This window comes from Maylandia zebra, linkage group LG22, assembly GCF_041146795.1.
Source record: "Maylandia zebra isolate NMK-2024a linkage group LG22, Mzebra_GT3a, whole genome shotgun sequence".
Classification (NCBI taxonomy): domain Eukaryota; kingdom Metazoa; phylum Chordata; class Actinopteri; order Cichliformes; family Cichlidae; genus Maylandia; species Maylandia zebra.
Window position 1 is genome coordinate 28,150,486 of NC_135187.1, and position 13,778 is coordinate 28,164,263.

Genomic DNA, 13,778 nt, shown 5'->3' on the forward strand with positions numbered 1-13,778 from the left:
GATTACCATGACCTGGGTATGGAACCAAAAAGTAGCTCACACCCTCTCCATCTAGTGCCAGATAATAAAAGTAAATAAATACATTTATAATACATTTTCTGTGTGGAATTATTATATGTTCTCCTCATGTCTGTGTGGGTACTCAGGCTTACTCCCACTTTCTGAAGACATGCAGTTAGTGAGGTTAGTTTCATCTGTGACAGTAAACTGCCCATAAGTGTGAATGTGAGTGTAAATGGTTCAGTGTCTCTGTGTTAGCCCTAGGGCTGTTCGATATAACGATATATATCGGATGACGATATAAAAACATCTATCGTTTCAGCTGGAAAAACTTCACGCAAGTCGAGTTGCCCGAGATTCACAGAATTTACAAAAAATATTACATTTTTGTGATTTATATCGTTGTCAGGACGATAAATGTCTTATATCGGGATATGAGATTTTGGTCATATCGCACAGCCCTAGTTAGCCCTGTGATAGACTGGTGACCTGTCTGTCCAGGGCATACCCTGAAAAAATTACACACATGAGTCTCGTGCTGGACTGAGACAAAATAAATGCATATTTTTCACACTCATCTTTGAACTACGAAAGAGGATTGAATGGACGAGTTCCTATATAACGCTTTTCTACTCTGTCTGAGCACTCAAAGCGCTTTATCACACCAATTCACACAAGCACTTTTCTAGGTTTTCAGTGCTACTAACTAACATTCATACACATTGACACTCCGATGCATCAGAGAGCAACCTAGGGTTAATATCTTGCCCAAGGATATTTGGCATGAGACTGGGACCGAACCAACAACCTACTGGTTAGTCCCATACGGAAAAGAAATAGTAAAAACTTATATGTGATTACTCATGAAAGTGGCCACTTTCATGAGTAATCATATAAGGCTTACATGATTTACTCATGAAAGTGGCCACTTTCGCATTACTTTCATACATTGTTTTAGTAAGTATCCAAAACATACAAGTTTCATTATATAATTTTTCAAGGGATCTTATATCTGTTTTCACACTTATATGCTTTTCATACAAGTTTCACACAAGACAGATACAAACTTTATAAGATTTATATATATCTTTTCCATGTGGGGTAGGTAGGCTGGATTAGGGCTCCTAAGGGGAAAAAAATAAGTGGAGACGTCTTTTTCTTTTTTTTAAATTCTGATATTAAAGTTGAAACTCTGACTTTCTTAGTTTTAGTTTCTTGATGCATTTTAATATTGCCATGGTGTCTCCTCTGCTGTTTCACTGCTAATGACACAGACAGAGGACAGATAATGCTGGTATCTTACTCTGCATGCCTACAGAATGGGACATGAATGTCTTTTACCCTTTAGCTGACGTTCTTATGTTGACACAAATGTGCCAATGTCGCTATGCTTACATCTTAAGTATATCCAGTCATTCCATCCAAATCTACAGTGTGTTATATTTTAACAATCAAATAACATAAACTGAAACAGCTTTTGAATGTAGTAAACATACACTTCATTATATAATGTGTTTTTGTCTCAAAGTTTGGACTTTTAAAGTTGTGCTATATGAGATGAACAGTTTACATTAAATTAAATGGAGTTCATAAATAATATATCAGGCCGTCTAAAAATATTTATTGCGTTTTCATTTTTGGTTGGCTTTTCAAAGGCTTAGTGGTCTGTTTGAGCCTATCCATAATATAACATTAGTGCCCTGGAGGCAGAACATTGGTGGAGAGAAGTTTATGGACCATGTTCTTTATTAAATGTTGAGATTCCCATTCTTTCTGAATGCAATACCATTCTTATTAAGTCTATTAATGAGATATCTGCTCAGGACATACTTTACACTGAGCTCTTACCAAGAATCTGCAAGTAAAAAAGCAGCATTTTATTAATCTGTCAACATAAAGCTTGATGCAGGTCCTGGAGCAGGTAGCAAAAACAGTGTTACCTGTTGCTGTTGTGCAGCAGAACACCACCGATTTGATTTATGGAGATAAACTACTGCAATATTATACTGCACCTTGGGAGGGAGCCTGTGTTTGTGGTCGTTCAATATTTTCTCACACAAAGTGAATGTAGGACGACACAACATCACAGTCGGGGTCATCAAACTAAATCAGCCCATTGAAATTCTGTCGTCCCAAGCCAGATGGGAGGCATGTTTATCAAATGTGTGCTCAACACCGATGCTGTCTTTAATCGATGTCTTTGCTTTTTGCCAAAAAAAGAAGAAGAAGCAATTTTGCACACAGCTGCAGTTTGTCATGTAGGCCATAAGTGCTTTGAGTTGACATATGAGATACGTATACGGCACAGTGTGAAGCTCACTTTGAAAGGCAAAACTCCTACGCAAGAAAATGACAGATAATTTACTATGGCAACAACACATGTCTGATTGGATAGTTTTCCACTGGAGACTTGACCCAAATCTGATGGAAAAGCAAGGCTTGTGTCATGGCAAAAATGCCAACAATGCAAGGAAATTCTGTCTTTCATTTTCCATGTTGCATTATCAGTATTACACAAGACATGGAAAGTGGCTGAAGAGGCAAAGAAATCTGATTGAATAGTTGGCAATGACTATTACTTATTAATGTTACATGCTAATTAATAATGATGTTACTCTGAGCAAAAGGTTTCTAAGAGAAGAAGATAAACAGGCTCCTGCCATCAGCACTGAGCACAAGGCATGAATTAAATCTCCTCTCATCTACTTATCTGCAGCTGCAAGCGGTCTTCACTATCAGCAGATGTAATGATTAAGAACAACTACGGCTGACGGCTCACTCTGTGTGCCCTGTGGCCAGTTTAGTTATTTAAGACATTACAGGTTTTATTTCAGCTTCAGTTGACCAGGTTTTCCTTTTCTTTTGTTGGCTGCAAATCCACAGAACAGTTGAGCTTGGAGCATGCTCAGTACCAATTTTCAATTTAGCTTCTGCTCACATCACATATTGATTTTTATTTGTTTATTTTTGTCCTTTTACTGCACTTTACATGAAGTTGCTTCGTCACTGAAATGTGATGAATGTTTAAATGGTGCAGAAGTATAACTCACTATGTGCTTAATGAATGCTGCAAAGCTACAGCTTAAAATTAGAGAGGAATTGTATTTTATTTGTAGCCAATGCTACTTACTACTAAATAGAAACAATATCTTTTCATACTACCAAAGCACATGAGCCCAGTAGACCAATAAAAGTTTTTTTTTTTTAAATGTATTGGCAGCACAGAAGCAGGGTAAGTATTTTCAGTATTTTTCTTGATTTGCAGATGGAGAGGTGAGTCAGGGTGTATCCAGAGGTTGACAGTTGTAGGGAATGGCCAGGCAGGTTAGTGAAATGTTTTTCTTTAGCATGCAGGCAAAGAACAGCGAGAGATAAGCCCGCAAGCATGTGTTACAGGTGGAAACAGGTTCTTTGGGGGCTCCAGCTGAATACAAACAGGGAAACAAACAAGGAGGAGAATGAGAGAAACCCAAGATTGGGAGCTGGAAAAGGTTAACAACCAAATATATCCCAACCCAAATTTCCATAACTTCGGTGACAACTATCTGGAGGAGAACAGAGGTCTGAGCTGGTCCTTAAATCCAGGTAGATCATGAGTAAATGAGGAGCAGATGTAATGGCTGAATCTGCAACACAGGGCCTGAAGGACCTGCATCCCACTCCTGAGAAAGCGAGAGAGGAAGAAGGAGCTTGAAAAAGAAAGAAATTACTGTTGGCTGCCTGAGGGCTAGCCCTCAGCCCACGTAGGAGATGCAACTATGGTATAAATTTGAATATCCTAGGTGACTTTCTCGATCTAATGCATTCACAAGATTTTCATAAAACTTAAGGTAAAGCAGGACTGGGGACTGCTGGGACCATCACAGTGATGAAATATGATGACCCCATATATAATAGTTATATCACACTGGCACCGTGGCAACAGAAACAAGAGCTATTTCTAAAATTCTTTTTCATTGCTTGTGTCACATGCAATGTTCCCTCTAAGCTGCGCGTGTGCGCAATTGCGCACTGCTGGCACGGTCTCTGCGCACAGAAAATCTGTGTTGCACACAAAAAAAAAATCTACCTGAATTGAAATTAAAATTAAAACTTCAACAATTCTGTTTTGCAGTGTTAGTCAGTAAGTGACTGGCTGCTCCCGTATGTGATTAGAACGATGCCACCTTATCCCATAGTCCAGCCAAATAATGCGATTCACATTCGTATATACGCAGCCAATCGACGTTGTTGACAGGCTATGACAGCGTCCTTATGTGCCAACACCGGTGTAACTATATAATTAATTGCCAACATTGGTCATTATATACTGTATTTTGCAGACACAGAGTTACAGACTCTTTCCCAGACCACAGACTCATAATACAAGTCAGAGCTTTTTATATATATAAAAAAGAAAGAAAGTTGTGTTTTCAAAATTAGAGTTCAAGTTATTTTTTACTTCCAATAGTGTTAACATGCTACACAGGTCATTAACAAGATTTTTTTTTTTATTTCATTGTAAATGGGCTAAAGCAGTTAATTAAAAGTAGTCTAACATAAATGTAAATGCTGTAATTTGATTATTTTAATAAACCATGTAACTTGGATGGATTTGATGCTGGCGTCACCACAGTGCACACGTCTGCTGTTGCTCATATGGGTTCAATGTGCAGCTAGTGTGTCATTTTTGTTACTGGGGGAAGCACAATAAATCCCCCCCGTATATCTAATCTGGGAAATTACTGTGTCTATAAACAACTATGAAACCAGAAGACTGTAATTGAGTTGTCCTACTTGGCAATCCAATAATATGAATCAGGCTATTTGCAGTTGTTCGGAGCCTTGAAGATGAAAATTGAAACAGAAATACTCAGATCTTGTAATTTTCCAAATCACATTACTGAAATTACTGAAACATAAAGGGGTAGGGAGGATTAGAGCGTTAGATCATCAAATCCCGAGCTGCCATGAATGATAATTTCTAAAGATTTCTTCATTGTGCTGCTTTAGCAATAGAAAAGCAGACCTTTCTGTCTGCAGTTTCCCTCATTTCTGCTGACTATCCCAGATAAAGATTTCAAGTTGAAGCGAAATGAGTTAAAGCAATACTGCAACCAAACAGCCCAAAGAAAAAGCCAGGGACTTGGATAAGTGTTGTGAGATTTCCAATTAAGCCCCACAGATCTGCAAAAAATAACATCCAGGGCTCAGCTGCTGTACCTGCTGTGGAACAAAATATAGGTGGACTAGCTGCTGCAGGGTTTCTGGAAGGGTAAAGATTTGTAATTGTACTTTGTAAATTGCTTTTTCTTTCAGCCAAGGATGCGTGTCTTGGTTAGCTGAGAGCAGTGCTCTTTGCACAGTGTGTCAAATTTTATCTTGAATGATAAGAAATTATCTTTTTAAATTAATGGATTTACAGCACCTACAGCAACTTAAAGTGACATCCTCGAATTTAACCAACCTACTTGTCTTCTCTTTGTATAAACATGATGTGACGAGATTTCACAATTTATGGAGCAGCAGTACACATGCGTTTGATGGCCTTACACATTTATGCAGTCCAAGGTGGGCAAAAGCAGTGAAACTGTTAATCTGTATGAAGCCAGCCCAGCTGCCTGGGGTGGCTAGAGCCATCCTTCAAATTTTGTGGTAACTCCATGTCTGATAAGGAGTCACGTTCACTCAAACTGCGTTGTCCGGCAAGAGCAGCATTAAATGACATAGCAGCAAAGAGTCACTGCTATAGGCAAAGTTCACTGGCAGAATGTTAATCATCTCTGGACCAATTTAATTCATTGTTATGTATACAGCGTCAAAGTACAACAGTCGCCTCAAGGCGCTTTATATTGTAAGGTAGACCCTACAATAATACATACAGAGAAAAACCCAACAATCATATGACCCCCAATGAGCAAGCGCTTTGGTGACAGAGAGAAGGAAAAACTCCCTTTTAACAGGAAGAAACCTCCAGCAGAACCAGGCTCAGGGAGGGGCGCTAAAGAGCAATATCATGGTTACATGCATGGTTCTACATTTGTCTACACATTATGAGTCATGAGTTATTAATTAATAAAAGATTACTTATTCTTATTAACTTCCAGAGTAATCATAACAGAACATCTATAGCTCAAGTTGACACATATTAAACTTGATTAAGTTTTTAGTTTTGTCATTTTCTAATATATGCAAACAGTCAAAATCCAGCTAATTACTCATCCTTTTAAGGGCGGCTAGTTTTTTTTTGTTTGTGTGCTTGTTTTTTTGTTTTAGAAGAGCAATAAATTGCCTACACAGAAAACCTGGATTTTTGTGAAGCTCAAAACATGAACTTTACCGTTGTCTACAAATCTGATCATTAGTAACACCGACTGGATACTGATAAAATTAATTTTCCCTTTTTACAATTACCTCATCCTAACTCCTGTGTCATTGAGTAGTTTTCAACTATTCTGTGTTGTATAAAAGCATAATAAAATCAACAAAAAGTCAGCAATTGCTTTGCGCTTTGTTTTGAGATTTTCAGTGTGCGAATCTGGCCTATAATATGAAACATTTCTGGAATTTTCTGACCCTGTGCTGTCATGACAAAAGCTGATTAAAGCTTTTGTCATGACAGCTTGTAATGGGATGCAGCAGTTACATGCAAACCATGGATGTCTCTGCTTTTTATTTTGTGGGCTCTCGCTGTAGTGGAGAGTGGAGGTGCATGTGAGAGCATAAATCTTTAGCCAGAAATTAAACAGACAGCTTTCCACCAGCTTACCCAAACAATTAAACTAAAATCTCAACTGTCCCATGGACTAGATCTGTTTAGCCTTAATATATTTTTTCCAGTAAAATGATTGTTACGACCCCCTCTGCTAGGCGACAGGAGGGGAGTAATATACACAAGCCCCCACATGGAAACTGAGTAAAATAACAGGTTTTATTACAAACTTTAAACAGAAAACTGACAGGGCTGTTCAACAGACCACTGGACAAACAAGTAATACATAAAGAAAAAAATACTCAAGAGTAAAAGCTAAGGGTTAACTAAGGCAAGCCAGCATCACAAAACTCTAATGAAACTAAGTTCAGCTGTATACCAGGCTTAACAGACAAAATGCAACACAGCAAACAGGTTTGGCAAACAAAGTTCAAACATGAGGCAGATGAGCACACTGCATGTTCTCTTCTGAGCAGCAGTCCCCATAGTGTGAAGGCTCTCCAGCCTTTTATACTCAAAGTGCACACAATCAGCCAGTCATTTCCTCTTGGAGTGTCATGGGATCTCCAGGCAGCCAATCGTCCGTGCATGCACTACATATTGATCTTTAATGATGCCTGAAGACCTCCACAAATTCTTGCTGCTCAACCCTTTGTAACAGCAATCTACGCACAATGGCTCATTCAACCTGCCAAGAACAAAGTGGGAATAAACATAAATCTAGTTAGGTTAGTAATTGCCATCTAAGTACCGTACTCTGACACCATGATTGCAGAGACCGTTTGTGAATAGTATGCCAGCAGAGATCATTTGCCATTTCTGTACCTTCATACAGGCTTTTATCATTTAAACCTGGCTCATTCTCTACAATGCACTGTTGCCAGTAATTGCTATTGATGTCTCTTGGGTGGTGAAAAGAGTCTAAATTAAAAGCAACACACTGCTTTAGTCTCTTTATTTCCACATCACCAAATCTTGGATTGAAATATCATTTGTTTGTATAAATCAGAAAATCATTCACAAATTGCTTTCTCTCTGGTTCCTCCACTGAGACTTCTCCGGTGTTTAAAGTCCAACAGCATCTATGAACTTAGTTTAAAAGTTCTTTCCCTTAGGGGGATTTATTTCATTGCATCTGAGAAATATTCTGTGTCCACTGCAGTGTCACTACCCTGCAAAGACAGATTGTGTTTTAACATGTGATATCAAAAGATCTTTGCAGCTCTTAAGCCTGCCAGCTGCAATCCTTCAATTTTAAGCCAGTGGATGACATGAAAAGCAATGAATGGTCAGTAAGTCTTATTTCTGCTGAAGAGTACAGAGAAAAGCGTGAAAATCAGGAACCAAAGCAGACAAGGAAAGAGACCAAAGCTCTTGCTTTTTCCTCTCTCTGTGCCATTAAAAGCACAAACACTGCTACTTTTCATTCTTCAGTTAAAACACTATTCCCTTATCAACTGACATTGCATTGCTTACTTCTACAAATTTTCCTTCTGATAAATGCAGTGCTTGCTGCTCTCTATTAATTGTACATGTATGTGGATGAAACACTTTCTTTTTCATCTTCTTCAATGAGCAATTTTAAACATAGTGACCAAGAGCTAATTGGGTGTAGCCTTTCAAATAGTTCCTTTGTAACTTTTGCTTCAACTTCAAAGGATTGCTGTTTTGTAATAATTTTTCTTTGATTGCAAATACCATGATGGACAGCAGCAGAGGCCTGTGGGGGTTTGCAAAAATGACTGCCGTACATTATAGGTTACAGGATTTCAGCATTCTGTAGCTCAGTGGAAGGATTCATAGAAGCTAACAGCAGGAAACCTAGGAGAGAGAGAGAAGAGTGTGTGAAGCTGATATGTATACAAAACAACAAGTATAAAACTAGCATTAACACTTGTCACTGATTTATGCAGTGCACGGTGTGTACACGCCAGAGGTGTGGACTCGAGTCACATGACTTGGACTCGAGTCAGACTCGAGTCATTAATTTTATGACTTGAGACTTGACTTGAGACTTGAGGATAAAGACTTGAGACTTACTTGAGACTTGCAAAACAATGACTTGGTCCCACCTCTGGTACACGCTATATCCTGCCATCAGAAAGAACACCATGCTGTGCTGACTTAATCAGACCAGTCAGACTTGAAAAGACACCTGTGAGTAGCACAGTTTTACAAAGAGACTAGTATTAGCTAGTAAAGTAAAAATAAACAAGAGGGGAAATAAGGGAGCAGCAGCAGAATACTATATGAGAAATTAAGCATTGACTCTTCACTAGTCTGCAGTGCTTCACACAGTGTAACAGCTTAACTGCTTCTGTGTGTCAGTCTAATGTACCATATTTATTGTGGGAAGTGAATCTTTTGCTGTGCATGTGAAAATGTCACAGTGACAGAAAATGCTTTTAGCATCTGTCTCACTTTCTGCTGCCCAGTCTGTATAAGAAATCAAGAAGACGTTTTAAGCATCTAAAAGATGTGTGCATTTCCTCTCATCACTATAGTTTGCTGCAAAAGTTGACATTGACTTGCCTGGGGGGCCCCAGTCAAGTAAAGCAGCCCACAACTAGAGTGTGGGCACCACATGGTCAATATGTCTCAAAGTATGGGGCCAAATGTGGTCCAGATTTCATGCCAGTACTGGGACCAAACTGGGCTGCCCACCACAGGTGCCCACATTTCATGAATATACCAGGCCCACCATGAGCTGTCCCCACAAAGGGCCCCACGGTGGCTGCGAAACAACAACAAAGTACACAGCATGTTGTCAAAAGAGGAAAAGTGCACCTTTTTGATGGCGTAAGACAAGATAAGTCTCATTTGTAAACAGAGTTTCAGAAGCTCCTTTTAGTGGCCTAAAACACTGTTTGCATGTGGATGAAAGGATAAAATACATAGAAAATACTGTGTTTATCAAAATATCCACACATGCATAAACAGGGCCTTACTGTGAGCCATCAAGAAGCTGTGCGATATTAGCCATTGGCTGTATTTATAAAGAAAAATGGAATGTTAAAATGGTGCTGGTCTAACTATTTTCCTCTAATCATACCCTTTGTGGTTTTAAGCGGTCCACAGGTGGGGAAAGCACAACAGCAATTACCAGTAGAAGCTTTTAGCCAAAGAACGTCTGCAGAAAAGGAGGATAGTTGCACTGAAGACAGAAACAACATTTGGGAAAGAGATTAGGAGAATGACAAGGGCTAGACAGCTGGAAGTTGAAACCGTGCTTCAAATCCGGTTGGCTTTGAGGAATTGAGGAGTTAAAGCTCAGGTTTTGGATACCTCAAGGGTGACTTTTGCCTTTTCTTTGCTGGCCAAACCTACAAGATCAGGGTTAGAGTGATGGTAGGGATGGATGTTAAGGGTCCCTATCAGATTAAAATGATTAGCAGGGAGGATTATTAGTGTATGAAGAATAGACCCAGGATGTCTCACATCTGATTAAACTACTATAAAATAGACCTTAAAAGGCTACAAAGAAAAGCACAATTACAATGAAGAGAAGCAAAAGAACTACAAGGAAATCCCAGGTAGCTATAAAAAAAAACTGAAAAAATGGCTTAACTATGCAAAATTACTCCAAGAATGCAAAACAACAACAAAGGAGTGCAAAAGGACTACAAAGGCAAGGGGGGGGGACTACAACGTAAAGTTACAAAGAAACTGAAAACAATAAAAAAGAGACAAAACAACTGCAAAGAGAGCGATACAACTAAAATTGCGGCAAAAGCAAACAACGAAAAAAGTGGATAAAAACACAAAGTGGTACAAAACAAATACAAAGAAAAAACAGCTATAAAAAGGGTGACTGACAAAGCTGCAAAAAGCTACAAAGTAAGGATTTGTAAAACAGCTAAAAGGAGAGCAAAATGGCAACAAGAAAAGCTACAAGTGTTCACAAAGACACAAAATGTATACACATTGATAAAAACAATTACAAAGAAAACACATGAATGCTTAGTTGTTTTGTTTTTTATGCTTCTGTCTTTTCCTGGCATTTCCTCATTTTATTTAACATTTATTCCATCTCCCCATCCAAAGGTTTCTAAGTCTGTCCTTGCTTGGCACAATCCAGTTGTTGCTGGTGTGTCCAGAAAACCAAGTGCATTTGCTAGCAGTTGTTTGGGATTTTTTCGTCACAGGTTTCCTCGGTTTGGCAAACTACATCCAAACAAAAAATTGCTCATAACTCATGTGTCCATGCCATGTGCTTTTCTCTCAACAGCAGTGAGAGAAAAGTGGGTGGCACATGTCACGTGAGGATGGCATGGACACACTAAATAGCAGTGACTGTGTGATGAAAAGAGCACTGAAATGGCTACATAATGACATTAATTCAACATAATTATCTAGCCAAAGAGCTTCTAAATGAGAGTTTTGAAGAGGGGTTGGCTTTGACCAAACTGGACCGTAGTTTGTGGCAGGAACAGCTCATCCTTATGCCTTTACCTTCAGTGTTCTTTCACCAGAATGTCAAAGAGGTAAACGGCTGCTGAAGCTGAGATGGAAGAGACTCTGTTCTCTTTGTGGCATTTGCCCGAGTATGGATCGAGCAATGGCTCAAAGAGCTCAGTTATATGTTGTACATCTGACAGAGTCTTACCAGATGAGGTGAAACAGGCTCTACACTCTAAACAGTGGATTTGAACACGTGTCTGCCAGCAAATCTGTCGGTCATGAATCACAAAACAAATTAGCTTGACACTGTAAATTTAGAGACAGCCCTCCCAGGCATCTATATGCTGTTTAAACACAAGGCCAAAAGGCTACATCACCATTTGAATTCATCAATCTGAATGAGAAAGCCTCAGGCTCCGAGCTCATCTCCCACTCACTTGGCAAACACACTTATCAGGCCCATCACTCCATCCATGACCAATTTCATTACCCATATCTATAATCTTTTTTTTTATTAGAGCAAATGGCTTTCTGATGGAAATGGAAAATTTTATCTTATAGGACAGGTCCCATGTGAAGTGCAGGGAACTGTGACAAACTGACGTGATCAGTATGCATACTGTACATATGCTTAATAAGTTATGATAAGGTATGTGACTATTTGGCATATAATACAGAGCCTTGAGGACAGGCACAGGGTCACATATAGTCTATATCATGCATAAGAATAAATATTGTTTATTAGGGTCAGTCAGACTGTGTGGCTGCTGCTTTTTCATCATCATCAAATCCGGCTAAAAATCTGAATGTAGCTGTCAGGACAGTTTCATACTTTGAAATCCAGGAATTGTCAGCCCTGTTTGCGTGTCTCTCTCTCCACCACACAAACATAAACTAGAGGACAATTGAGCTCTCTGGTTTTTGAAATGACTGCACTACTGCCACCTGTTGACTGTAAAGCTGTTTTTTCAGAAGCAAGAAAAAAACATTTATTACTGAAAGAAAAGCTTGGGTTACATACCTTAATACGTCAAACCTTGAAGTGATTACTTTTCTTAATCTTCTATTTCATAATGCAAATATGTGAATGCTCCAGATTTCACCAGATTCATGAGGGTGATATGTGGATGCAGGATAAGTTAACAATCAGAATAACTTCAAAATGACTCCGGGATACATTGCTCTGACGGGGACAATGTTCACTCTTCAGCAGTGAAGTGTAAATATTGATATTACTTTCCTACACACACATTTTTTTAAAGTGATTCAAGGAAGTTGTGAGGCTATTATTATTATTTCTTAACTTAGTGTTGTTGATTTGATCACTAATCTCAGGTAATGTTACCCTAAGCTGAGATGCACAGGACTCCTAAAAATGATCTTAAAATATGTGTGAGTGTGTTATTTGGGTTTTAATGTAAAGAGTTTTAAACATGAGCTGAAGCAAATCTGAGCTATTAAAGCATGGGGTTACTGATCTTACTTTTAAATTTCACATCTGCCGTTCTTTCAAGCTGACTCCAAAATGTGTTATTTTTCATGAACTATTAAAACAAATGTAATATATACAAAACACAAACTTTTCCCATTAAAGTAAAAACTGACCAGAGAGTGAGCTGCTTTGATGAAGGTTTGTGCTCACTGAGTGCTTCTGGTTCTTTGGCGCTTAATTCAATTAAAATTGTTCATTTAAAATTGCTTATTTCCTTTTAAAATTTGCCAGTGCTAGTCAGAAAACATCAGCAGATTTCTTACTTCTCCATCACTAAACCTAGTGGATTTTACAGCAGGTTAGACCGCCCTATCCCCACACCTAGCTCCCACAAGCCAAAAAAAAAAAAAGTGATTAAAACATTAATACTCTTCATTGGGTTTTGTTTTGTTTTTCTCAGTCTAGGACCTGCAGATACCCAGTAAGACACCCAGTAAGGCAGTAAGACACTTTAATGTCTTTCTTTTATTGGAACTGCGTCATTTGCAGGCCACGAAATAAAACTGAGGGTAAGAAATAAAAAGAAATGATGCACAAAAATATGGGGGGGAGGGGGCGGTGGGGTAATTCCCAAGAACACCAGCAGGGGGCGGTGATGCCACATGATGGAGAACATGGTTGGACGAGACAGGTGGTGGTGGCCTCTCAAACAAGCCACATTTCTTCTATTTTGCATTAGTTGATTTGCCTTCGTTTTAATGCTTTTCAGAAAAGAGGAATTTTATGCCATGGAAAAAATGAGCGTACGATACTTACCACCCCTTGGAGATAAATCCTGGACACAAAAGATTCCATCACTTTCCTGGCCTTTATTTAACAGGCCTCAGTCACAGATAGTTTCTCTAACTCATTCTATCATGCATCAGAACTAGAATTTCTTCTTATTCACTTCAAGAACACATTATTTTTATTGAGGCTGATGTTTTTTTATGAGGTCTAATTGGAAATAATTCCTGGTGAATGACTCATCCCAAATGGCCAAATTGCGGACCTCGGGGCATAAATTTGTTGAGCCTCTAATACAGCAACCAGCCATTACATTACACCTGACACTGGCAGAACAATGTATTTGTCATGTGGTTCATCTATATAAGCAGAAAACAACTCACAAGCTTTAAACGTCACAGCTTTTAACTGTTTCACAGGTCAGTGAAACAAACTTAGATTTACTGTTTTCTGACACATTTGATTATA